Here is a 26,000-nt window from a genome sequence, read left to right as displayed (position 1 = left end):
AACCCGGTAGGTGACGTTACTGGAATGTAAGCTTAAAAGTTTTTTAAAGCTTTTTTTTAGGTTTTACAAATATGTTGTGGTGGCAAGCTTTTACTTCTGGCTAATAACTAAATAATTAATATAAAAAGAACAATATTTTACCTCAAGTTCTCTTTGGAGGATTGACAGCCCATAATGTCCTCTTCCAGCAAGCCAGGAATGTGTCCTTTGTTGGTTTTTTTTTTCTTTTTGCGCTTTTCTAAACATAAAACAGCCAAAACACACTGCTTCAGACATCGTTTGTTTACGCTCTTGTTTCTGAAAGTCAGTGACATCACGCACGTTGTGACGGAAAGCGATGATTGGTCGAGTAGCAATGTGTAGTCTGACATGTTTCTAGTCCAGGACACGACAAGATTTTAGGATTAAAAATTGCGGAATCTGACACAGTAACTATTGTAACAGACAAAAATATCTTGTAGTCTGAACCAGGCATTAGAGTTGATTTACGACACTTTGCTGTGCCACAAATGGAATTTTGGATGATGTCATTGGCATGAACCAATCACTGAATAGATGTCCTTATTTAAGAATATTCTCAGATAAATTCACTTTGAATGGTGAAATTCCTAAGAGGAGTTTACATCCAATACACATTTGACAATAAAGAGTTTTCAAGAGAATACATTATAATATACACATTTTAAATGAAAGATAAACATGTTTTCATCCATTTAATATTTTTTTTTTAAACTGGTGTGCTGTTAAATGACCTGCCTATATATAGCCTAGATTTATATAATCAGCCACCATGGATTCCAAAAGAAAACTGACATGGCAGGAGGAAGAAGCGATCGCTACTGCTTGCTGAATTACTCGAACAGTGTTTTTATTTTTATTTTTTTTATTACTCTTGTGTAATCGACACCCCATCCTAAATAAACTCGTCTCTTCCGTGATACCCAGAAATTTGAATATTCCGATCTAATATTATTTCTGACCTGTAAGGTTGCCAGAATAATTATCATACACTTTGTTAATAGGCCAGAGGAGAACTGGCACCCCGACTGAGTCTGGTTTCTCCCAAGGTTTATTTTTCTTCATCACGCCCTGATGGAGTTTTGGTTCCTCGCCACTGTTGCCTTTGGCTTGGCTTGCTCAGTTGGGGACACTAAAACTATAACACCAAATTTATGATCTAAGTTATTCAACTAAATTTACAAATACAATTATTTAATTAGGTCTTATTTAATTCTATAAACTATAATATTGATCTGCCAACATTGTCGCTATATGATAAACTAAAATAAGCTGATAACATCACTGTATTCTTTACTGTACAGCCAAATCAAATTTTGTTGCAATATTGTCCTGTTTAACACTGTGAAGCTGCTTTGAAACAATTTTAAGAAAAATAGAAAAATTGTATGATAAATTTTAAAGAATTTTTAAAGAAAAATTGTATGATATACAGTCTTGTTCAAAATAATAGCAGTACAATGTGACTAACCAGAATAATCAAGGTTTTTAGTATATTTTTTATTGCTACGTGGCAAACAAGTTACCAGTAGGTTCAGTAGATTCTCAGAAAACAAACAAGACCCAGCATTCATGATATGCACGCTCTTAAGGCTGTGCAATTGGGCAATTAGTTGAATTAGTTGAAAGGGGTGTGTTCAAAAAAATAGCAGTGTGGCATTCAATCACTGAGGTCATCAATTTTGTGAAGAAACAGGTGTGAATCAGGTGGCCCCTATTTAAGGATGAAGCCAACACTTGTTGAACATGCATTTGAAAGCTGAGGAAAATGGGTCGTTCAAGACATTGTTCAGAAGAACAGCGTACTTTGATTAAAAAGTTGATTAGAGAGGGGAAAACCTATAAAGAGGTGCAAAAAATGATAGGCTGTTCAGCTAAAATGATCTCCAATGCCTTAAAATGGAGAGCAAAACCAGAGAGACGTGGAAGAAAACGGAAGACAACCATCAAAATGGATAGAAGAATAACCAGAATGGCAAAGGCTCAGCCAATGATCACCTCCAGGATGATCAAAGACAGTCTGGAGTTACCTGTATTAGTGACTGTTTTAAACTTTGTTTGGAGCAACCAGCACACACTCCAATACACCCGTGAATTTCTACTGGGATTACAATGGTCCTATCCTGCCGTGATAGACTTCAACATCAATTCACTGACTGGGAATCTGCCACTGGAATTACACATTTTGGCGCTGTTTTGCGGCGACAAGCAGCTTTAGCTCGTGTCTGTGTTATTGTGTTTTAAAACGTCTTTCAGGGTCTTAATTCCCATCTGCGGTGTGCTGTTTAATGATGTCTGTTTCATGAACATTTGCTGAGTATGTGAGGAATGGAAGTCACTTTTTTTTTCGCCCTGCTTTTAGTGACTGTTTTAAACTTTGTTTGGAGCAACCAGCACACACTCCAATACACCCGTGAATTTCTACTGGGATTACAATGGTCCTATCCTGCCGTGATAGACTTCAACATCAATTCACTGACTGGGAATCTGCCACTGGAATTACTTATTGGTAGAAACAGTAACTTTACAAAACAAGGCCAAACCAGAAAGCGGGGGAAAAGGGGTGGTGTGAAACAGCGAACCAGGAAGCTAATGAGCAGGAATCGCATCCCTTTGCCTTCAGTCATACTGGCTAATGTGCGGTCCCTCAGGAATAAGATTGAGGAACTACGGGCAAATGTTTTGCATCTGCGGGACTATAGGGATGCGTGTCTTATGGCTTTCACGGAGACTTGGCTCACTGAGTCGGATTCGGACTCGGCACTGGAGATCAGCGGCTTTGGAGCCCCTCTGCGCCTGGATCGGGACAGTGAGGTAACACATAAAACGCTGGGTGGAGGGGTCTGTCTGTATATAAATCGCAGATGGTGCAGCAATTTTACTGTGCGAGAGCGGATTTGTCACCCTGACATTGAACTGTTGTCTGTGTCATTACGGCCGTACTATCTCCCTAGAGAGTTCCCCCAGATTTTTGTGACTGTGGCTTATATCCACCCCAAAGCTGACGCCAAGTCCGCCGCGGACATTGTTTTTAAAACTGTAAACAAACTTCAGTCTATCTCCCCTGCCGCTCCTAATTTCGTTCTCGGCGATTTTAACCATTGTAACTTAAAGAAAACATTGAACAGCTTTTACCAGTATGTAACATGCCTAACACGCCGCAATAAAACTCTTGATCTGTGCTACGGCTCCATTAAAGGCGCATATACGTCCAAGGCGGGTCCAGCGCTGGGCGCCTCTGACCACAACACTGTCCACCTTTTACCCGCCTACACCTCGGTGCTGAGGAGGGAAAAGCCTGTCAGAAAACAGGTGAAGGTCTGGACTGAGGACAGCTCTTCAGCGCTACAAGCCTGCTTTGAGTGTACAGACTGGACAGTGTTTCAGGACTCTTGTTCTGATATTGATGAACTTACTGACGTTGTCAGCAGTTACATCTCTTTTTGCAAAGACTCTGTTCTCCCGAGTAAGGAAGTCATGGTGTATCCAAACAACAAACAGTGGATCTCTAAGGACATTAAAGATTTGCTAATTAAACGAAAAACTGTTTTTAATGAAGGTGATGCGAATGCAGAGAGGACTTTGAGAAAAGAGATCAGGGCTGAAATTAAAAAAGCAAAATTAAGGTATAAGGAAAAAATTGAGGCAGATTTGAGAAGTAATAATTTAAAGAAAACCTGGAATGGTATGAAAACATTGATTGGGTCTAATGAGAAAGCCAACAGAGTTGTCCTGGATGGTTTTTCATCTGATAAACATTTGGCTGACGAATTTAATGTATTTTATTCTCGATTTAACAATTCAGAGTTTGATAGTGAAATGGAAGGTATCAGGGCTATCACACAGGCAGTTCCATCCTTTACAGTTGACAGTAGTACTGTGGCTAACATTTTCAGGCACACTAGATCAAAAAGTCCAGGGCCAGATGATATTTGTGGGCAATTACTAAGAACATGTGCTGATCAACTCTGTCATATCTTTCAGTTCATTTTTAATTTGTCCTTATCACTACAAAGAGTCCCTAGAAGTTGGAAGCATTCTATTATCGTGCCTATAGCCAAGTGCAGCTCCCCAAAATCTTTGAATGATTTTAGACCTGTAGCCTTGACCTCACTGGTTATGAAAAGCTTTGAGAAAATTATCAAAGAGGCTGTTCTACTGCAGGTTGGAGATCAGTTAGATCCACTGCAGTTTGCATACAGGTCTGGCAGGGGTGTGGAGGATGCTGTGATCACACTACTGCACTTTATTTTTAGCCATCTAGATAGAGTAAAGACTCATGTCAGACTTTTATTTGTTGATTTTACATCTGCTTTTAACACCATTCAGCCTTTTCTGCTCGCTGAGAGACTGATTGTGGATTTTAACCTTGATTTGAATTTGGTAGGCTGGTTATTGGATTTTTTAACAGATAGATCCCAAAGTGTGAGGGCCAATAGCACTCTATCTGAAGTCACTTTTACATCGACTGGTTCCCCCCAAGGTTGCTGTCTATCCCCTCTCCTGTACATCCTGTACACAAACCAGTGTCGCAGTTTGTACCAGGATAGATACATACTTAAATTTGCTGATGATTCTGTCATTGTCAGCCTGCTATCAGGGAATGAGCGGGACCATGGGCCAGTCCTTAGTGACTTTGTAGAGTGGTGCGATAGTTCCTTTTTACAGCTGAATGTATCTAAAACTAAGGACATGGTCATTGACTTTCGCAGGACACCGCCTCCTTTTACAGTCACGGTTATTAAAGGTACGGACATTGAGCTCGTGGAGACATACAAATATCTTGGAGTCATTTTAGACAACAAACTGTGCTTTGAACCTTTGGTTGATGCTGTCTCAAAGAAAATCCAACAAAGACTGTACTTTCTTAGGAAAATGAACACTTTTAATGTTTCTTCAGAAATGATGACTCTGTTTTATCGTGCTTTCATTGAATCGGTTTTATCCTTTTGCATAGCTGCTTGGTTTGGAAGCCTCTCCCTGACAAATAAAAACAGACTTGGTAGTCTGGTCAAAGTGGCGAGTAAGATTTCCAGGAGAAGTCAGGCTCAACCCGGGGAGTTATATAAAAAACAGGTCCAGAGGAAAGTTAGAGTCATAGCTCATTCACAGGATCATCCTCTAAGAACAGAGTTTGAGCTTTTGCCCTCTGAGCGGCGCTATCGAGCTTCTAGTTGCAGAACAAAGAGGATGCAAATATCTTTTATTCCATCAGCTGTGAGGCATCTTAATGGTACTTAGTACTTTATAATAACTTGTACAAGTTGCATTTTTGCACTTGATTGTGCTCTGTATTTTATTTATTTATTTGCACATTATGTACATTGGGCGCTATTGTGAATTCCTTCTCTGCTGGCTGATCTTTGTTGATGAATGTTGTTGTATGTTTATGTGTTTATGTGGAGCATTGCTGCAAATCCAATTTCCCCTTGTGGGACAATAAAGGTACTTTGACTTTGACTGTAAGTACTGTGACAGTTAGAAGACGTCTGTGTGAAGCTAATCTATTTTCAAGAATCCCCCGCAAAGTCCCTCTGTTAAAAAAAAGGCATGTGCAGAAGAGGTTACAATTTGCCAAAGAACACATCAACTGGCCTAAAGAGAAATGGAGGAACATTTTGTGGACTGATGAGAGTAAAATTGTTCTTTTTGGGTCCAAGGGCCACAGGCAGTTTGTGAGACGACCCCCAAACTCTGAATTCAAGCAACAGTACACAGTGAAGACAGTGAAGCATGGAGGTGCAAGCATCATGATATGGGCATGTTTCTCCTACTATGGTGTTGGGCCTATTTATCGCATACCAGGGATCATGGATCAGTTTGCATATGTTAAAATACTTGAAGAGGTCATGTTGCCCTATGCTGAAGAGGTCATGTTGCCCTTGAAACGGTTGTTTCAACAAGACAATGACCCAAAACACACTAGTAAACGGGCAAAGTCTTGGTTCCAAACCAACAAAATTAATGTTATGGAGTGGCCAGCCCAATCTCCAGACCTTAATCCAATTGAGAACTTGTGGGGTGATATCAAAAATGCTGTTTCTGAAGCAAAACCAAGAAATGTGAATGAATTGTGGAATGTTGTTAAAGAATCATGGAGTGGAATAACAGCTGAGAGGTGCCACAAGTTGGTTGACTCCATGCCACACAGATGTCAAGCAGTTTTAAAAAACTGTGGTCATACAACTAAATATTAGTTTAGTGATTCACAGGATTGCTAAATCCCAGAAGAAAAAAAAAATTGTACAAAATAGTTTTGAGTTTGTACAGTCAAAGGTAGATACTGCTATTTTTTTGAACACACCCCTTTCAACTAATTGCCCAATTACACAGCCTTAAGAGCGTGCATATCATGAATGCTGGGTCTTGTTTGTTTTCTGACAATCTACTGAACCTACTGGTAACTTGTTTACCACGTAGCAATAAAAAATATACTAAAAACCTTGATTATTCTGGTTAGTCACATTGTACTGCTATTATTTTGAACAAGACTGTATATCCCCCCCGCCACACACACACCCAGTGGTGGAGGAAGTACTGAATCTCAGTACTTAAGTAAAAGTACAAGTAACCAGAAATATATTTACTTTAGTAAAAGTAGAAGTACTACAACGACAACCCTACTTAAGTAAAAAGTACCTGATTTTAAATCCACTTTAAGTATTAAAAGTAAAAGTACTTGCATAAAAATGTATTCTCTTAATGTCTAATTCTAATAATTAAAAAGAAGAAAACAGTATGAGCGGTGGCATTTTAATTGAGTTAGTTTTGGGTTAATGTAATTGTTCTTACCATCTGTTGCCGAGTTTACATTCTGACTTACAATTCTGCTTATCTGCAAAGTTAAATGTCAACATTCTCATCAGCTTTGATGTATTTAAATCTTCATATTTATGATATTTTTACCTTTTATAAAGGAAATTTTCCCCTAATCTTATTAAATATAGGCTTTGCTTCAGCTTTCCCTTTATATTCTTAAATTTGATTAATACATTAAATTAGAATAAGATACAATAGGGTTTTTACCAATAAAATTAAATAATTAACACTGAAAAATTACAACTGCACTAAATAATGCTTTGAGATTGTTTTAACTAAAAAAGGTTAACTAAACCCCCAGTAGATGGCGGCAGGTGAATCCTTATGAGAGAGTCATTGAGTCGATTCGTTCAAACGGCTGATTCGTTCATAAATGAGGCAGTGGTTTATGAATAGGGCATTGAATCTTTGATTCAGTAACGCACTGTTGCTGTGCAATACGTTATGGTTTAGATGTGGAAATATTTTCGCTGCTGAAATAAAACAAAAGCAATAAAGCAATCAATAAAATGTAAGTGACTTGATGTTAATTAATTGTTTATGGAACTGTCAAATGAAATCAGTGTCACATTTTCTGTCGTGATGGTATTCAGGAAAACTACACTCGTTGGTCGTGTCATGTGATGTTTTTTTTTAACTGTTATAAAATATAAAAACTAAACATTTTGAATTTTTAATGCAGTATGTTACTGCGTTTCTTTGTGTGAGCGGGGCTGATTTGTTTCCATTTCTCCTCGAGAGGCTGCGCGAGCCTCAACAGCGCAACCGTCAATTCATTAGCCTATAACGTATATTATATATTATTATCCGGGCAAGCCTTAATCTCGAGCCCTGAAACTGATCAGAAAATGTAACGAAACGTTGTAGAAATGTAGTGGAGTAGAAAGTATAATAATTGCTGCAAAATGTGACAAAGTAAAAGTAAAAAGTATGCACTATTTATTCTACTTAAGTAAAGTACAGATACGTGAAAAATGTACTTAAGTAAAGTAACGAAGTATTATAAATATATTGCCTATTGATACAGCAAAGACAACTTTGGCAGTAGCCTATTGACCATACATATCTATGGTATTGACGGCAAGGTTTAATATTTCAAAATCGATAATTATGTTGTTTTTTATTATTAAGTAGGCCTATATCTGCATTTATGTTAACCTACAGACGTTCAAACATGAAAATGTCATTTATTAATATGTATTCGTGTCAAAATGGCATATAAACATCTTTTCCTATGCTATTTTGCCTAGAAACGCTTCCAACACGCTCGCGTGTCGCGTGAAAAATAGGCGTCTCTTCTATTTGAAGCATGCACGCGTTTTCCACGCGGCTGACGCAGGCAGTATGTAAGCGCTAACTGGTTAACAAGGGAGCCAAAATAAAAACGGACACGCCACGCAGCCGAGACGCTCACGGCACGCTTGCAGTGTGTCCCCGGCCTTACTCTGAGGAGTTTGCAGGTCTGTGCTAGTCAGTGGCTGGAGTCCTCTCTGGACTCTGGTTAGGGGTTGGAGCCCTCTCTGAACTCTGGTCGGGGACTCAAGCCATCTTTGGATGGACGGAGATGTCACTGGGCTCTGGACGGAGACGGGACGTCGCTGGACTCTGGACAGTGACTATGATGGAATGAGATTCTGGGCTGGCGGCCATGCTGTCCGAAGACACATGCTTAGCAGATGCAGTGGAAATGTCACTATCCTCCTTCTCCATGATACCCACTGTAAAAGCAGAGCAATGTCAATGTAATTTTTTAGAGACCAATTAGGATCATACAAAGGCATAATCAAACTGAGGGGCTCAGATAGGCCCTCCCAAAAAATATCATTAGGCATACCTTATACCAAATGCAGCATAAACAATTTAACAAAACAACATCAAAAGTATATCTATCTGCCATCTCTGAGTTAATCTCTGAGTTGTGCTTTTTCAATTTAAGTTGATTTTGAAAATATATACATTCGAGTAAATAGAAAATACCTGTTTATATTTGACTTTCAGTTATGTTTTTCAATTAATAGTCTGTTAATATGCTGGCACAAGTAAAAAAAATAATTGTTAACATTAGCAAAGTTATTGCTCATTGTACAAAGCAACATTCTTCATAATAATGATCATAATACTTGCAATTATTCACATCACAACCTACCCATAAGCTCTACTCTTCTGCACAATGGTAATGATCAAAACATCAACATAACAGGAATTCTTTTAAATGTCAAACATAAATGAACATTATACATTAACAGATGTTTTCCCTTCACTCAAAAACACATTAAACAACACTTAATTTCAGTATTAATCTCCATTTCCAGCCAAATGGAAAGCATGCTGGGAACTAGAGTTTAGATTCTCTGCCCGAGCCCGAACCTGACCCGCGGGCCGGGTCGGGCTGAGATTTCCCGGCACTATCCTCGGGTCGGGTAGGGCCGGGCCCGTGATCAAGCGTTTGTTTTTTTAATCATTAGCCTACTTTACTAGTCTAATTGGGTGGGCAGAACGCTATGCTATAATCAGAAATTATATATATTTTTAGCAAAGTAAGAACTAATACAACAACTAAGAAACAAATGTGTAGGCTACAAAGTTGCACAAGTCAGGATTAGTGTAAATGCGTGTTAAACTCACAGCTCGAGCAGTGATGGAGCGCAGCATTATAAACAGAAACGCTCTTGAGTCAAGAGCTGCTCGCGTGAACACTGCACTCTGCTTAATTAAATATCTTTGAATCATTTCGTTTAAAAGTGGACATTTCAAGCTTTCTATACGCATATTTCTCATGTCTGTGAGACGAGTAGCTGCTGAGTTTGGGTTTATTTATGAGACGCGCGCTCCAGTTCATGAGCAATGAAAGCGATCACTCCCACGACTTCACCTCGCGATTATAATCTGCTATTTGCTTTTTATTTATTAAATCCAGGCAATTGGCCTAAAAAACCTTTTTTAAAATTAAGATACAATTTAAACTAAATGAAAAATGCTTTCTACAAAACAAAACTTAATATTAAACTAAATATAACCACCGAAATCATTTCTGACCCACTCGCATCTTTGCACTCATCATAATCAGATGAAATGTAAAAATAATATTATAATATTTAAACATAAATATGAAGGAAAAATCACATTGTTTAATGGCAACAACAAAGTAAGCTACAGATAAATGTCTGAGCTGGATCTGAGTAAACATCAGTTTACTAGTGAGCGGTTTATGAGTGCGCGCCTGCGGATTAGGGCTGTCCCCGACTAAGGATTTACACATTCGAATCAGAATTTTCGAATCTCTCTATGGTCGACCAAAAGTCGAATCATCTGTGTGTGTAAACCATAGACTGGAGAAGAAAAAAAAAATCCAGTATCGGGTTGGGAAGGGCAGTACACTAGTCAGCAGGAGGCTAAGACTATTTTTATTTTACTTTACACACGACACACAGCCACCACTTTTAATAAAGTGATCAAAACTAGGCTACACTACATTCGTAAATTAACCGTTCTCACATAACATTTAAAAGCCGCTATCGAAACACAGAACATCACACAAATATATAAAAGAACATTTTGATAAATAAACCTAAAAAAAAAAACTGCCTAGAGAGGAAAAGAACACTTTGAGTGCGTTTATATGCACGTTCTTAAGCCGATTGGGCCTGAAGGGGGTCTCACACCGGACTGAAGCTCAGCGCCGTGTCTCAGGTATCTCACACCAGGCAGACGTGAACATTACGTGCCACGCGAGCTCAATTTTGAATCGATTTCTGACAGAAGAGCTGCACGGTGAGTGTATCTTGTAGCACAGGGTGAAATCAGTACATTCACGATTTGAGGGAAATATACAATTAATCACCGTGGACAGGCGTCGAATGGCGCCGTCGGTATACGTGTTCGAATTTTAAAGGCGCTTTTTAAATTTTACAAGGATCATTCCATTTTGGCAATATGGGGTGCTCAATATTAGTGTTATAAAGACGTGTCGAGGCGCTGAGTGATCGCCCCTTTAAGGGCACTGAGCTTCGCACCTGACGCGCCGCGACACGTCTTTATAACACTAATATTGAGCACCCCATATTGCCAAAATGGTATGATCCTTGTTTCATAACACCCGCGAAGATTCGACCATGAGATCGGTGGTCGAATCCGGTCCTGCCTATCGATGCATCGAATCTTCGACTATTAGGGGTCACCCCTAGTGCGGATTATTGAGCAGAGTCAAGTCAGCTTTATTTATGTAGCGCTTTTACAATGACGATTGTTTTAAAGCAACTTCAAAGTGTTAAACAGGAGAATATTGCAACAAAATTTGATTCGGCTGTACAGTCGCTGTGGAGAAAACAGTGATGTTATCAACTCATTTAAGTTTATCAATGTTAGTTTTAACATGAGTCTCACCAGTCCGCTTCGCTGCGCTTTGCTCATTACTGGCTCGTTCTTGTCAAAACACCCACGTATTAAAAAATGGTCGGGTTTAAATCGTGCTCGGGCTCATAATTACAGTTAATGTGTCGGGCCAGGCCGGGCTCGGACGCAAAGTGCTGATAATTTTATCAGCTTAATCAGTTCCTTAATTCAAGCCTCAAAATTGCTTACATTTCCTTAAAAAAATTGGTTTTATTTCTTTACATCTTTAAACCACAATTTTCTTAAGAATAAATACACACTTTTTATTTATAACTTCTGGATTTGACGATCTTTCCTGTAACACTAAAGATTCCCTCAACAGGTGCAGAGGAAGCTGCTATGGCAAGATGGACATGTATATGAATTTCTTTCATATACATTCCCCCGGCAAGTGGTGGTAGCAGGAAGGAAGTGGACTCCATCAGAAGCTGTTCAGAGTGCAAAGTCTGCACTTCACCTCAGAGACGTGGTTGGACAAATACAGCTTGGAAGGGCGGGGTGGGGACTCTTCTGAAAAACTCCTCATAAAGCAACATCAATACAGAAGAGACAGCTAGAAGAAGTCAGGAGACAGGATGAGGAAGAGTACATGCCAAAGCCGTCTCAACATGCATCCTTAAAGGCCCACTGAAATCAAAATGGAAGTTTTGTTTGGATTTGAGTATGACTATGTTAGCCTTAAAGTTATGAATAAGTTGCTGTGATCCAAAACAATGACAAAATTAGCATTTAGGAGATATAAGCATTCAAAACTTAAAGTCTCATTTCCGTTAAAACGAATTACAGATTTTGACATCATCACAGAATTCACCTTCTCATCAAATCTTCTGTCCAATCAAAATGCTCTCTAGAATCTAAGTCCCTTACACTGTTGAAGCTGCGGCTGAAATGGGTCAGTTGCAGTAGTGGGAAGTTCGGATCATTTAACTGATTCAGATCTAGGGCTGTCACGCATATTCTAAATTCGAATATATATTTGAATAGTTTTTAAAAAACGAATTTCGAAGGTGAAAATTAATATTCAAATTTAAAAAATAAAAAAAGTGGAAAAAACTCCCCCGATGATATAAATCAGTAAAACAGTAGCAGCACAACTGATAATAATCATAAATGTGTGTTGATCATCTAATCCTCATATGAGAATGATTAGTGAAGGATCATGTAACATTGAAGACTGGAGTAATGATGATAAATTCAGCTTTGATCACTGGAATAAATTGCATTTTACTATATATTCACAGAGAACAGCTGGTTTACATCAGAATTTTAAAAAAAATATTTTTTTTTTACATTGCATAAAATCTATGGAGACTTAATGCACAAGTGTCTGTAATATATAAACCGATCATGAAATTGGGATAAAAAAATAGGAAAATAATATTATAGATATTAGTGGTTATTGTTCAGCAGTGTATTTTATATCTTACCAAATTAAAAGCAAGAGATGCGATATGCTCTCTTATTCCATCTCTCACTGCAGGATGAATGCTATGACACCTAAAATATAAAAAACACAACTCATGAACAAGGGAAATATAATAAACTATGCTGGTCTGTTTTGCACAACTGCATTGTTTCTTTGACAATAAAATGTATATACATTTAATGTATAATTCTAAACTTTCCTCAAAACTATAAGGTTTTTTTTTCACATACAGTCATTAAAGGGATACTTCAGGATTTAGCATTAAGCTTTGTGTGTGTAGAAAACCAGTAGTATTTTTTAATTACCATGCTTTCCTCCCTGAGATGAGAGATTTATGTATTTTTTGTCTGGAAAAAAAATCGTCATTGTTTACATGCACACTATTTGTTTCAATCTAACTGAATTCATTCCAGTTTGTGAATCTGAATGTAGTGTTTACATGTATGCTAACCAAATTATCGGTTGATGTGCGTTCTCCTCCGCGAGAGATACGAGACTGGTGCGTTTTACAGGTGTCGTTCGTCAGTAATCACGTCACCGGCCTCACGCCGTTCTCCCACGGCCCTCAGTCTCGTCCTGCTCGCCACAGTAAACATACTGATTGGCAACAGTAGAAAGCAAAAGCCGAATCCCGGACATTTTGGGTGTTCTCAATATACGGGGCAGACATGGAGACTCACTAGTAGCCTAGCCTTGTTGTTTAAATTGCTCGCTCTTACCGGTAGGAGGGCAGCGAAGCAGGTGCATTCTAAAGGGTATTGTCTTTCATCCCCTTACATTAAAAATTCTTTTTCTGGCTCTTCTTAGTCTAGAAGGCTCCAAATTCAAAAATAATTCTACTACATAAGTGACCCATTTTAAATACACATTAATCTTTTAGAGCTGAAGTTTTTTTTATTTATTTTTTTATTTCTTACCTGTTCTTATGTTTTCCTCTGAAGTCCTCTAATGGAGACCTGACTTTAGCTACCTGCTCTGTTCCCTCAGACTGACTGCCTAACTTTTCTTGAATAACCTTTTCAAAGATATGTAACTTTAAATAAATATGTTATGGACAATGTATCTAATTAAAATCATGCATGTAATAAGTTAAAAAAACGGCTAAAATGTTAGGTTATATAAAACTTGCCTGTAGGCGACTGTTGGTCAGTTGAAAGACTGACATAAATGTGAGCTTACAAACAGCAAGTCTTTGGCCTCCTTGTTGTACATGGTACTTGAAGGTGTACTTCCTCTTGGCAATCTCAGTCTCATGCCCACGTGGTCGTCTGCGACTTACCTTGTGCTAGAAGTAAAAAGACGGAAGTAAAAATAAAAATGTACTATAGAAGTAGCAGGCTAGCCATTGTGTAGAGCTGTCAAGTTAAGGTCATTAAGAACATGAGTAGGCTTTGGTTACGGTTAGAATGAATAAGCCATGTCATTGGAATGAGGTGGACAGTAGCTAAGTACATTTACTTGAGTACTGTACTTAAGTACACTTTTTGAGTATCTGTACTTTACTGGAGTATTATTTTTTCTGGAAACTTAATGACTTTTACTTTACTACATTTGAAAGACGAATATCGTACTTTTTACTCCACTACATTTCTATCTAGGTCGAAAGTCGTTTCTGTTGCAGCACTGAAAGTTGGTTGATGATTTTTTTCCTTCTTTAAAAGGTTTTTTGTTGTTGTTGTTTCAGAAAATCTCTCAGGAATCACTCTTATAGAGTCTTATACATTTCCCCAACTTTTTTTAAACACTGATCAGTTCATAGCAAAATGGAAGAAGACATTTCTTAGGCTCAAGTGTGTGCACCCATAGCCAGTAAAAAAAAAAATTCAAGATTAGTTTAGTTGGCATACACTTGGTGCATGTCTTATAAAATATTAAAAATATAAACGTCTTGGAGAAAGAGAATGGTAGTTTAGAGAATATCAGATGTGTATCAGTGTATCGGATCCGTGCATTCGGCCTTAAAGTGACAGCAGCTTTATAAAAAGCTTTGTAACTTATATACAAGTATTTAAATGAGTTTAAGTTAGTCATATGGTAGTATGTCAGATGGAGCATCACTGAATGGCTTAAACCATGATGACATTGAGCATTTATACAACAATAATAAAATAATGCATTGGCATAAAAAAGGAAATTTACTTTTATACTTAAGTACTTTTGAAAACAAATACTTCTGTATTTTTTTCTGTAACTTTCACTTGTAACGGAGTAATATTTCTCCTCGATGCTCGGAGGCATCGAGGAGAAAGGCCCTTTCTTTCCCCCCTATGTCTGCAAGGTTCAGCCACAGATGTCTCTCCGTGGCCACCATAGAACGTCCGATGGCGACCGCTGTTTGTTTGGTGGCCCGGAGAGCTAGATCTGTGGTTCAGCGGAGCTCAGCCATCGCATCAGGGGGTAGGCCACCCTGGCGTTCCCCCTGATCGAGGTCCTTCAGCAGGTCGGCTTGGTAAGCCTGCAGCGCCGCCGCCGTCTGACCGGCTGACGTGTAAGCCCTGCCGTTCAAACGTGAGGTCGTTCTCAACAGTTTGGACGGCAGGTTGGGAGTTCTCAATGTCGATGCCCGGCCAGACGCGAGAGAGTTCGCGAACGTCAGCATCGACACGTACCCCACCTCGGCCACTCCTTCCACATCAGCGAAATTAGCCCGCTGATGGCGGAATAAGCGAGCCGAGAACGGGGTCCTCCATGCCCCCGCAATCTGCTCGTGGAGTTCGGGGAGGAATGGAAGGCTCCCAAGAGCTGGGGGGTTATAGCCGGAGAGAAACCGATCATCCAGGTGATTTGGACGAGTGGTTTCTCCCCTAAAGCGCCGCCACGGCACCTGCAGCCGATCGGCGGCCCGTTCCATCACCTCCAACAGCTTCTCGTACACGGGGGAGGATGGCTGGGAGGGTTCGGCCTCGGCCGCTTCACCACCCTCCACTTCCATCCCTTGCTGAAGTGGGAGCTCCTCGGCCGACAATGAGGAGGACTTACAACCCAACTCCTCCTCCGGCAGCCGCCCCTCGTGATCTGGCCCATCGCCGAGCACAACCTCCGTCTCTAGACGGCGGGCCAGATCCAACTGGGAGCCCCAGGACATAAGTCGCCGCTCAGCCTCGGCAGAAGCGGGACCACTCCCAGCCGCTGGACCCTCTTCCCTCGAGAAGAGGGCCAGACGAGAGCGGAGCGTCTTTAGAGACAGATGCTCACAGTTCGCGCTGGAGGCTCTTTCTTCAAGAACCTCCCGTGCGTGCTCCTCACCCAGGCAGAACACGCAGAGTGTGTGTCCTCAGGTGTGAGGAACCTGGGATACGGGTCTTCACACTTTCTGAAGCCGTGCTTCCTCTTGTGCACACACTTGGACATGATGTTTCTTTTTGAATCAGACAAGACAGTCCCTGAAGACAAATTGGATGCGGTTGTGTTTGCAAGGCGCCCTTTTATACTTCCTGGTCGCACGTCGATGACGTCAGTAGGACTGATGTGATTGGATAGCGTTTCAGACACCGGTCACACTGGAGGCATTCCCCGTAGTGTCAAGCTGACGCAGCTCGAGTTCCCTTTCGAAAGGGAACGCCCCTTTTTAGCTTCAGGTTCTAAAGGGTTAATAAATAGAAACTCAAAATATTATTGTATCTGAACCACATAAAAATTGTAATAAATCTTGAAAATAGCACTATTTGGCATGTTTCACTGCGTCATCAAAAATAAAACACACTCTTACCCAATATGCTTACAAAATCTTTTAATAATATTTTAATAAATGTTGTCGAACCTCAAAAAATCTAAAAAAATGTTCATTGTATTAACTCAAATTTTTAAGTTCAATGAACTCAAAAAAAAAATTTCAAAAATTTGTTTACACTATATATATACATATACAGCATAGACTCTATGGGACTGACAGGAAGAACAAAAGACTCAAACCCGAGACTCAAAAGAACTAATCTTTTCTGCTTCCGGTGACAGCATAGGCTCAATGGGACTGACAGGAAGAACGAAAGACTCATATTCAGAACCCATAACCCATATGTTGCGTAATGCGATATGCGCGGTCAACACAAAATGAACAAATCACTCTCTGAGACATTTCGGTAGTCCCGAGTCATATTAAAGATTCAATCAAAATGAACGAATCATTCATGAATGACACATCACTAGTCAGTTGTTCACAAATGTATTAATTTCTACATGGTGAAAGGCACATAGCGCACTATATGCAATAAGAAACTATTAAATGTAAATATGCTTTCAGTTGAGGCGAATTAAGTCTGTTAGCACACACCAACGTCTCTGGTCTAAATTTAGACTACAGACACGAGAGCGCAGCGTGGATCATATGTGCGAGTCGGCGCAGACAACAAAACATCGGAACCATTTGAATTCTGCACAAAATGCTGCATTTCAAAGCGATGTGGAGATTATGATGATAAACAGTTAGAAGAAACTGGCTTTACCAAACAGAAAGGCTCTTGGCTGTTCGCTGTTTCAAAAAAGGGGAGGAGCTGCTAACTGCTGGATCGGTTTCAGGGGAAATTACTAGGAGTGTAACGATTTGTTTTAACTACGATTCGATTCGTATCACGATTTGAGGTTGTCGATACGATTCAAGGACGATATTGGTTCATTTAGAACAATACGATCCAAAATGATTCAGTGACTTGAAATCGATTCAGTAACTTTTTTGCCAAATTTTTTTTATCAAGTTTGACTGAAACATACGGGCAGGTGAAGTTTCCTAGATTCCTGTTTTTTTTTTTTTTAAGGGAATCAGATATCAATTAATTATGGATATAAACAAACAAGTAAACAATTAATGGCAAACGTGTTCACATTTTATTTCAATAAAGTGCAACCAAGAGTTTAGGTTGAAAACGTTTGTATAGATCTAGGTCTCAAGAAAACTCCGGTACTAGGAATGGCACTGGCCAAGCAGCAGAGCGACATGAATCAGGGAGAATAATGTTGTCACTGGAACTTGGCGATGCGTAGTTTGACACCTCTGAGGATGCATCATGATCTGCAGGGCAGATGTCCATTTCAGTAGTACTTGCAGGATAGGTGCTCACTAGCCTGACGTGGTCATACTCAATTCTAGTCAGAATATGAGTGTGAAACTGCTCCATTGGGCTGTGATTATGAGGCGTGTTTAAACAGAACTAGGAAAGACCTCAGTTGGACAGACCTACAACCAATCAGAGCAACGAAGGGACGCATAACATTACTTGTCAAATGTCAACAGAGCTCAACTGCACTGTGATGCCAAGTCCATGTTTTTTCCGCGGGTTCTTTTATATGTCTGCGGGTTGAAGTGACTATTATGTGATATATAGACACTGGAGTGCGAATTTTAGCAGGCAACCTTGCCACAATAACACACATTTTACCCCCCAAACGCCATTTTTTCACCGGAGAACCCCCCTAGTAGTTGCCGCGTTTTGTTGTAAAAACTTGGCAACCCTGTCTGCACGCGCGCTGAAATCAGGCTGGAATAAACGATCTTTGCCAGAGTTGTAAAATAATTTGATGATACACAGAGTACTTACCCAACATGATCATCATTTCTGAGAGAAATTGTGATGGTGAATGCATACAAACAAGCTCTCCGTTTAGGATTTGAACAAATATAACCCAAGCCCCTCTGATGACGTGCATGATTACGTTACTGTTGATCATCTGTCCGTCATCGTCTAAAGCCCGCCCTTGATGATCTCATTGGTCCGAACAGTTTCTGTTCGGGGATAATCACTCCTCTATGGAGCAAGGCCAGACCGAATTGCCCGACCTAAAATTTTTGTGGGCGGGGCTAAGTTCGGCTGGCATCCAGGCTAGGTGCTCACTGAACTCAATGTAGATTATTCAAGTACTGGGTGTAGGTCAAGGGTTATCGTCGGCTCTTTTAGGATCACTTTAACAGTGGCCTTGTCATACAAGTCAGCAGTTGAGGTGTTTGTCTTGGTATAGTAGTCCAATTTCCCCATGCAATTGAAACGTTTCAGTAACTATGGAAACAAGATGTGTGTTTCCTCAGCTGTAGAGACAGAGAAAGAAAATAAATTGAGAAGGGTTATTAATAGTTGATAAGCTTACTTGCATAGGTTTGTTTCAATATTCTTCTGCCAAAGCAATAAACAGATATTTAATTCAGTGGAAATTTCAATAAATAATCTTTGATTGTCATTATTATTTTAAGAAGAAGTAGATGAGGAAAGGAGGAGAAAAAAGGAGAGTAAGTATGCATCACATTTTCCCATTTTCTGTGGCAATCATCCCTGTTAAATAAACATTACAATAAATAAATAAGAGGATTCCTGGCCATACAGTTGTTGAGTAATTGTTTCAATATCTACTTGAAAAGTGCACACATATTTGATATGACAACATAAATAAAATCAACCCATTACACTTACTCTGATGTGCAAATGAAGTGTTTAAGGGTCACCATACGGCACTTCTGCTGCATTGTATGCAGCCAAGGGGTATGTTTCTTTTAATTCAGAATGTTTAAGGATTCCTGTCTCTCCTGTTGGCTCTAATTTGAAACTCCTCAAATGTTCACAATACCAACCACTAAGCAATTTTAGAACAAAGACAAGAGTTTCACTCACAATGATTATTTGCTGGATTTCTCCAAAGTCAGGTAGGCCTCCTGTTGAATATTATAGCAGGGCTCTCAAGTTTTGAACTGAGTTTAGAGTGAGATTTCGGCCGTGGGTTTGGCTGGGTACGGGGGTCTGATATGAAAAATGACAAATTCGTACAAATAAAATAAATATGTATTTAATTAGTGTTTGTTTGTGTGAGAGAGAGAGAGAGAGGAGAGAGAGAGAGAGAGAGAGAGAGAGAGAGAGAGAGAGAGAGAGAGAGAATGGTTAGTATTGTTTATTGGTGTTGGTAGCAGGTTTTTGAGGCCTTCAGCCCAGAGGTTGGTGTCACCTTAACATGAGCACGGTCGCGCTGAAGTGAGCTGTGGTTTACAACAGAGATTATTTTACTCTCAAATAATCTTAGACAAACTGCCTATGATTATTGTTTGCTATATCAGTATGGTTGTATGTTTTCCTCTCTTTATGACAGCGGAAACAACTCCCACACCAATACACCATCATTTTTTAGCCATAAAGATAGGCTAAGTACAAGACATAATTATAAACTGTCTACTTTTATTTGTGTACACTCAAAATAACAACAAAGGCTGTGGATTCAGGGAACGGAGCACCCAACTCCAGTCTTTATTTCAAATATGTATTTTGTTTATTAAAAGCAAAGTTTTTAATTTCAAAAGCATTTCTGAATTCAGTTAAAATAACAAAATGTAAAAAAAAATGTTTTTTGCCACGATGCAAAATTTGATTAATGCTTGAATAACACCTATGTCTCCTTTCCATGAAAAATAATGGCTAGTGCGGTGACGTGGCATAATTTTTGGAATTGCTTGAACATGTTAAACACATCTAATTATTTCTGTAATACATTTTAATTTTAATTTTGCAACTTATATAAAGTATTGCAATATACAATTTATGTTAAAATTGTATGTTAAAACTAATGTAGGAAATAGCAAATGTAAATTATATTATTCAATTTGAATTATTATTTTGCTCCAAATGTTGCACACATGGTATGGATAATGTAAATGTAAATTTTGAAATGCATTGCCATTTTATATATTGCATTGCAAATTTTATATCGCTACACTTCAGCTTCCATAAATAGGGGTGAGCACAAATATTAATGTTCGAAAAATAAAAAAAATATTCAAATTTTACTATATTGCTTCGCTGGCCTAAATGCAGTGAATCCATTATAAATCCCTCTAAATCTCGCAGTTATAACTAAATCCACTGGGTGGTGCTGTGGAGCGTGTTAATAACTCGACTGTATTTGATCACTAATGTCGTCTGCCTCGTGATGTTTGGAATTACTTAGATGAAAATGATCTTACAAAATGGAGTTACTTTTTATAAATTAATTAATGAAAGTGAGTTTAAAAAAAAAAATCCCATCCAAACACCAGTCGAGTGAGGACAGCTGTCCATCACCGCATTCGAGTGCAGGTGAGCACAGATGTTTACTAAGAGCGCAATAACATACTATAGCAAAATGCATTTCATGCAAATCATGATAAGGCTTCCTTTAAGTTTTGTTGAGGGATTAAGAACAGAAAACACAAAGTGCTGTCAGAAACTTAACTTAACACCGTTAACTTTGTGTCTGTCTTAAAGGCATCTGTCATCGGGGTTTGTAGTTGCCAACTAATGGTACTTCAGCGAGCATTTGATTCAATGAGCGAGGCCGTGGCGTGAATCACAGAATGTGACGTTGGAATCAGAACGTAAACGTTCTTGGGTGGAGGGAATATCTGTATCTTACCCAGATACAGCAAATCAATTTCATGATTGGCTGTTCGGTCTCTATTTTTATTAGATTAACTGGTGCGTGGCAGGGCCGTCAGATCTCTATGGGGAACTCGCTTGATTCCTCTAATAGCGCGCGTGTTACCCTGGCGATTTCTCTGCGTGAGAAATACAAGGTGTGGCGTGTGAGCGTGTGAACAGGTTGAAATGCGTGTGTCTCACGCCCAATGCGTGAGACTTGAGAGCTCTGTTATAGTTTGTGCCTAAAATGGTTGCTTTATTTGTCATATTCACAAACTCTTCCCCAGGTAACTTCCTTGCAAAGGACTCCTTAATGCCATCTTTAAGAACATAAACTGCCAAGAGTCCTCTGGGACACTGCCAGTGCTGGCCTTTGGTTGTTGCAATTGTTGGTATGATACTTAATCATTGATTGGTGTTTTCTTGCCATTGTCATGAGAATGTTTCTAAAACACCCAGTCAGCCTCAGAATCCTTTTAAAGAATCGATGTTTGGCTTCAAACCGCATAGTCCAGAAATGTACCAGTGGCTCGTAAACAGTAGTAAGCCATGGATAATGCTCGAGAAAATGGTGTTTTGGTCGAACTTTCTCCTCTGGGAACACTTCAAAATATCTGTAACGGTGTTCTGAGATCGTACTTTGCATGTACCCTATTGTCTCATCTGTGTGGAAAGGAGCCATGACAAGCTCTGCAACATCTTTAAGGTTCATCAAAACCTCCCAAGCAGGCTCATCTTCTGGGACTTTGTCACCAATCATGAGTGGCATCATTCTAAACAAACTTTTTGTGTGCGTTACCTCCTACGCTTTTTCGTAAGTTGAAATGCGGGGCAATGGGTTGTGGACAGTTTCTTTTGTCACTTCATTTGTAAGGAAAGCAACGTATGGAATGGTTGAGCTCCTGAAGAGAGATGTATTTCTTTCTGATTAACACATCAAGACAGAGTGATATTTCCACAGGTACAATTCCTTTGAGCAAATCATACGAAGCATCTGGGGGATAACCTGATATAGCATGAAATTTACTGAGTCTGTCTGAGATGGGACACTGTCTTTTAACTCCGCAGTGGTGACCTTCTGCTGGATCAGACACTGCTGCTTTGACATGCATGGCATAGTTGGACTTAGTCCATGAAGGAAACAGTCCTTCTCCTACTTCATGCTCCTGGATGTGTTCTCCAATGCAAAAGCGACAGAAATGTGAAGCTGAAAAGCTTTCAACAAAGCCACCTATTGAGTGAGCCCCAGGATTGTCAGCAACTACAGCAAGTACAGTGCCCTTGACCACTTTGGCCAGACTTGAAACAAAAATACATTCATCTTCAAAGGACTTCAAATCTCTGAGCAGTGGGTCCAAAACCTTTGCATAGCCATACTGGTTGACATCATTTGCCTTGCACAAAATGGTTTAGTAAATGGAAGTCAGTGTAGATCTCAACATCCTCACATAAAAAGCTGTTTTCTCTTAGTAAAGAGCCATCATTAAATGGTTTGTATCCAGAAAAGGAATCAGATGGCTTTTTGTTTTGTAATATTGTGTTTTGAATGTGGCTGTTGTTCACAAGTTGAGATAATAATGGGAGGATTGGTATATACTAAAATTATTTTTTCTCTGTACTATCAAATATGTACTTAACTGGTTCAATCGATGAGAGATGCTCCTTAGTAAATTGCTCTCTCCTGAACTTACTCCTGAAAGGCCCATCCACTCGTAAAGCAGCACAGATAGGGCTTAGCTGGCAAAGGTCTTTGACCAGTTCTGATATCACTGAGTCTTCACATGTACAGCCATGTTTTCTCAAAGTACTCAGAATGATCTCTTTAATGACGGGGCCAGATGCAGACGCTGTAAGGAAATTAAATTCCTCTTCTAGTTCATTAATGCATGAATTTGAGACATTAAAAACGTTTTCATCCTCAACAAAATCACTTTCTTCATCCGGGTTGTTTTGGAGTTGATAAAGAACATTAGTCTTGAAATCTTCCAACAAATGTGGGTTGTGTTTTCTACTCTTGTGGCTGTGGAATGTTGTATATTTGATGGTCTTGTAATCACAACCCTCAAAAACACGTCACAGATTCAAACGTTTTTAGATGGCCACCAAGATGTAAAAAAAAAAATGCCTCTCATTGTCAAAAGAGCATGAATTACAGACAATGCATGGAAACGAAATGATGTTTCCTGGCTGGGTTGACTGAGATGATGCCTTGACAAATGTGTCCTTAATTCACCCCATGTCTTGACTGTGCAAGGACAATCTGCAGAGAGGCAGGGTATGGAGTGGACTCGACCTAAATGCTCATGTATTAGTCTGCTGTGTTTCAGAAGGTCCAATCTTTTTGAGGTTGTGAATTTGCACAACTTACATTTTCAGTTCATTTTCCCATAACTGAGTTATATTTCCCCATAACTTTAGTTAAGGTAACAATACCTTTAAGGAAAATGTGATTTATTTTATTTGGAAAACTTGCATACCTGTACAGGATACACTTGTGGTGAGGATATGGGTGGATGTGTCAACACTAGAACTGGTAACACTGGTCTATCAGTGAGTCTCTGCTTGTGGAGGACAGACAAGAGGAACTGAAGAGAGGATTATACTGAATATACGCAAAATGGATTATAAACCCAGATGTTTAAAAGAACCAGGCGGCTATTTGCAGACCGGTGATTAATTGGGGAAATATGGTAGTTTATCAGTGCTCCTCTGATCTGGGCAGTCTGTCTGACAAGGGCCGGTCATGCAGAAATAACAGACTTTGTACTGACTTAAATAAAGGCATTGCAATTACATATATTAATATTCATGCTTCATATAATTAGCTTCATAGATGTAATGTGTTTCATAGAACATATTACAAAATTATGAAAACATTTATTAAGCACTGATGTTCTAAAAACAACAAATGTAATATTAAAGCTTTTTAACAGTTAGAGCACCACCTATAGTCCGATCTTTTTAAAACTTTGCATGCTTCATCAGCATGTTATGCCACATATACCCAACAATTTTTGTGAAGTTTTGAGTTTTCCCTTAGGATTTATAGGCTTTTGAGTGTATTTTGCCACACCTCTTTTTTTAAATGGCCCTGTTATAGCCATGCAAAAGCAAAAGTTCAACTTTTTTTGATAATTATTGATCTAGAGAGTCCAGAGTATTGTCCTAGACTGGTTTGGTTCTGATCGGGCAAAAAAAACAGGGACAAGTTCACAAAAGTAGATTTTTAACATAATTACGAATATTTAATTTTCAGACAGCAATGGTTCTGCAATGGTTCCAATGGTTCTAGAGGCAAAGTTGTTCAGCATGAGGAGATCTATCATATGATATGCATATTTTGTGGATGGGTGCCACACCACGTGATTGCAGAGCCATAAAGCTCGTTAGCGCCAACTAGTGGAGATTTCTTTCAATGTTCTTACAGACCTCTAGGACCATGAGTCAAACAGGCCCATCAAGTTTCGCTACGATCGGCCTCCGTTAACCCTGTCTAATAGGTTCTCAAACTTCATTGGCCGATGGCGGGCATGTTTTTTGAGGTACGCCAATGTCCTCATAGACAAACATGGCACCTTGGGCCAAGACACCACATACCAATTTTCAAGTCAATCGGACTAGCGGTCAGATGATTATAGCCATTTTTTTTATTTTATTATTATAGCACCACCTAGAGCCCAATTGTCGCTTTTTTTTTATTGTGATCAAAGAGTAAGCCCATACATATGTGTACCAAGTTTAGTGATGATATCTAATTTCTTTCTTGACTTATAGCCTTATTAATCAAATAGGCTCCGCCTTGAACATCCATTTTGATGCCTCTTAGCGCAATTGAATCAAAATTTTAACTTTTTTTCAATGATTATTGATAACCTGACTCCATAGAACATTTCTGCACTGGTTTGGTTCCTATTGGTCAAAAAAACAGGGACAAATTTGCAAAAGTAGGTTTTTCAAAAAACCTAAAATATCTCAAAATTGGAGCCAGAAGGGCGAGCCGATGCGCTGCGGCCAACGGTCTAGGAGTTATGAGCAGTTTCGCGCAATTGATCGTCATAGCGCCACCTATAGGCCAATCTGGCTCACATTTGATAACCTCTCCTCGATTTTTGTACTACCTATTGGCCAAGTTTCAAGTCTCTACCCCTTACGGTTTGGTCTGCACGATGTGTTTTACGGCAGAATAAAAACCGCTACAAATACAATAGGTTTTTAAGCACTTCGTGCTTGAACCCCTAATAAAGAGGGGCGTAAAAGGGCATTAAAAGGCTTATAAAAAAAAAAACTATAGGGTCTCAGCACTTGATTTTTGAGCTGCTGGTTACAAAAACTTTATCAAGCGTTTTGACATGGCCGTCAGAGAGCACAACGGTAGAATTTTGCATTTTCAGCTCATTTATCATGGATATTAATTACTGAATACATTTTTTTTTTTACCTTTTAAACTGTAATACCGCTACCGACGGCCCGATCTCCAGGAAAGTTTGCACGCTTCATTACAATAATAGGGTGCACATGCTCAGCTAATTTGGTGAAGTTCTGCGCAAGAACAGACATTTTTGTCATTTAAATGTCATTTTGCATAGGATAATGTAGCTGACCTTTCTAACAGCGGCACCGATGGTCCGACGTCCATAAAAGTCTGCAAGGTTCTTTAGGGTGACGTGACGCATAGGCACGCCCGATTTTGAGAAGCTGTATGCAAATCGGGCAGGAAGAGGGCGGCTTTCAAGCATTTAATGGAATTTTCCACTGAAATGCATCGTTTTGACACCTTTTTAACCGTTATAGCGCCACCAAGAGGCCAGTCGCCCTGTCCTTTTTCGGGTGACCACAGAATGAGCTCTTACATGGTTGTGCTGAGTTTGGTGAAAATATCTCGTTCCGTTGACCAGCTATAGCCAATAAATTAAATAGGGGCTCCTCCCCCCTCAAACTTGGCGGCCCTTAGGAAACCTGAACCCAAATTTCTTTTTTTTGAT

At 39.4% G+C, this 26,000-nt stretch overlaps 2 long non-coding RNA genes across 2 annotated transcripts in view; one reads left to right on the top strand and one right to left on the bottom strand.

The window, feature by feature from the left end:
- The first annotated feature begins 5,517 nt into the window (after positions 1–5,517).
- LOC137084971 (uncharacterized) overlaps positions 5,518–26,000 on the top strand; it is a 39,741-nt gene continuing 19,258 nt past the window's right edge. Inside the window, exon 1 of the long non-coding RNA XR_010906860.1 lies at positions 5,518–5,888. This is a non-coding gene — a long non-coding RNA (uncharacterized lncRNA). The remainder of the gene's footprint in view (positions 5,889–26,000) is intronic.
- LOC137084970 (uncharacterized) lies at positions 11,296–14,817 on the bottom strand. Its single transcript, XR_010906859.1, has 3 exons — positions 13,785–14,817; positions 12,657–12,726; positions 11,296–11,856 (listed from the first exon to the last, which is right to left on the bottom strand). It is a non-coding gene; the product is annotated as an uncharacterized lncRNA (long non-coding RNA).

This window comes from Pseudorasbora parva, chromosome 8, assembly GCF_024679245.1.
Source record: "Pseudorasbora parva isolate DD20220531a chromosome 8, ASM2467924v1, whole genome shotgun sequence".
NCBI classification, from domain to species: Eukaryota; Metazoa; Chordata; class Actinopteri; order Cypriniformes; family Gobionidae; genus Pseudorasbora; species Pseudorasbora parva.
Note: the sequence above shows the minus strand (reverse complement) of the source record. Positions and strands in the feature narration are given on the sequence as shown.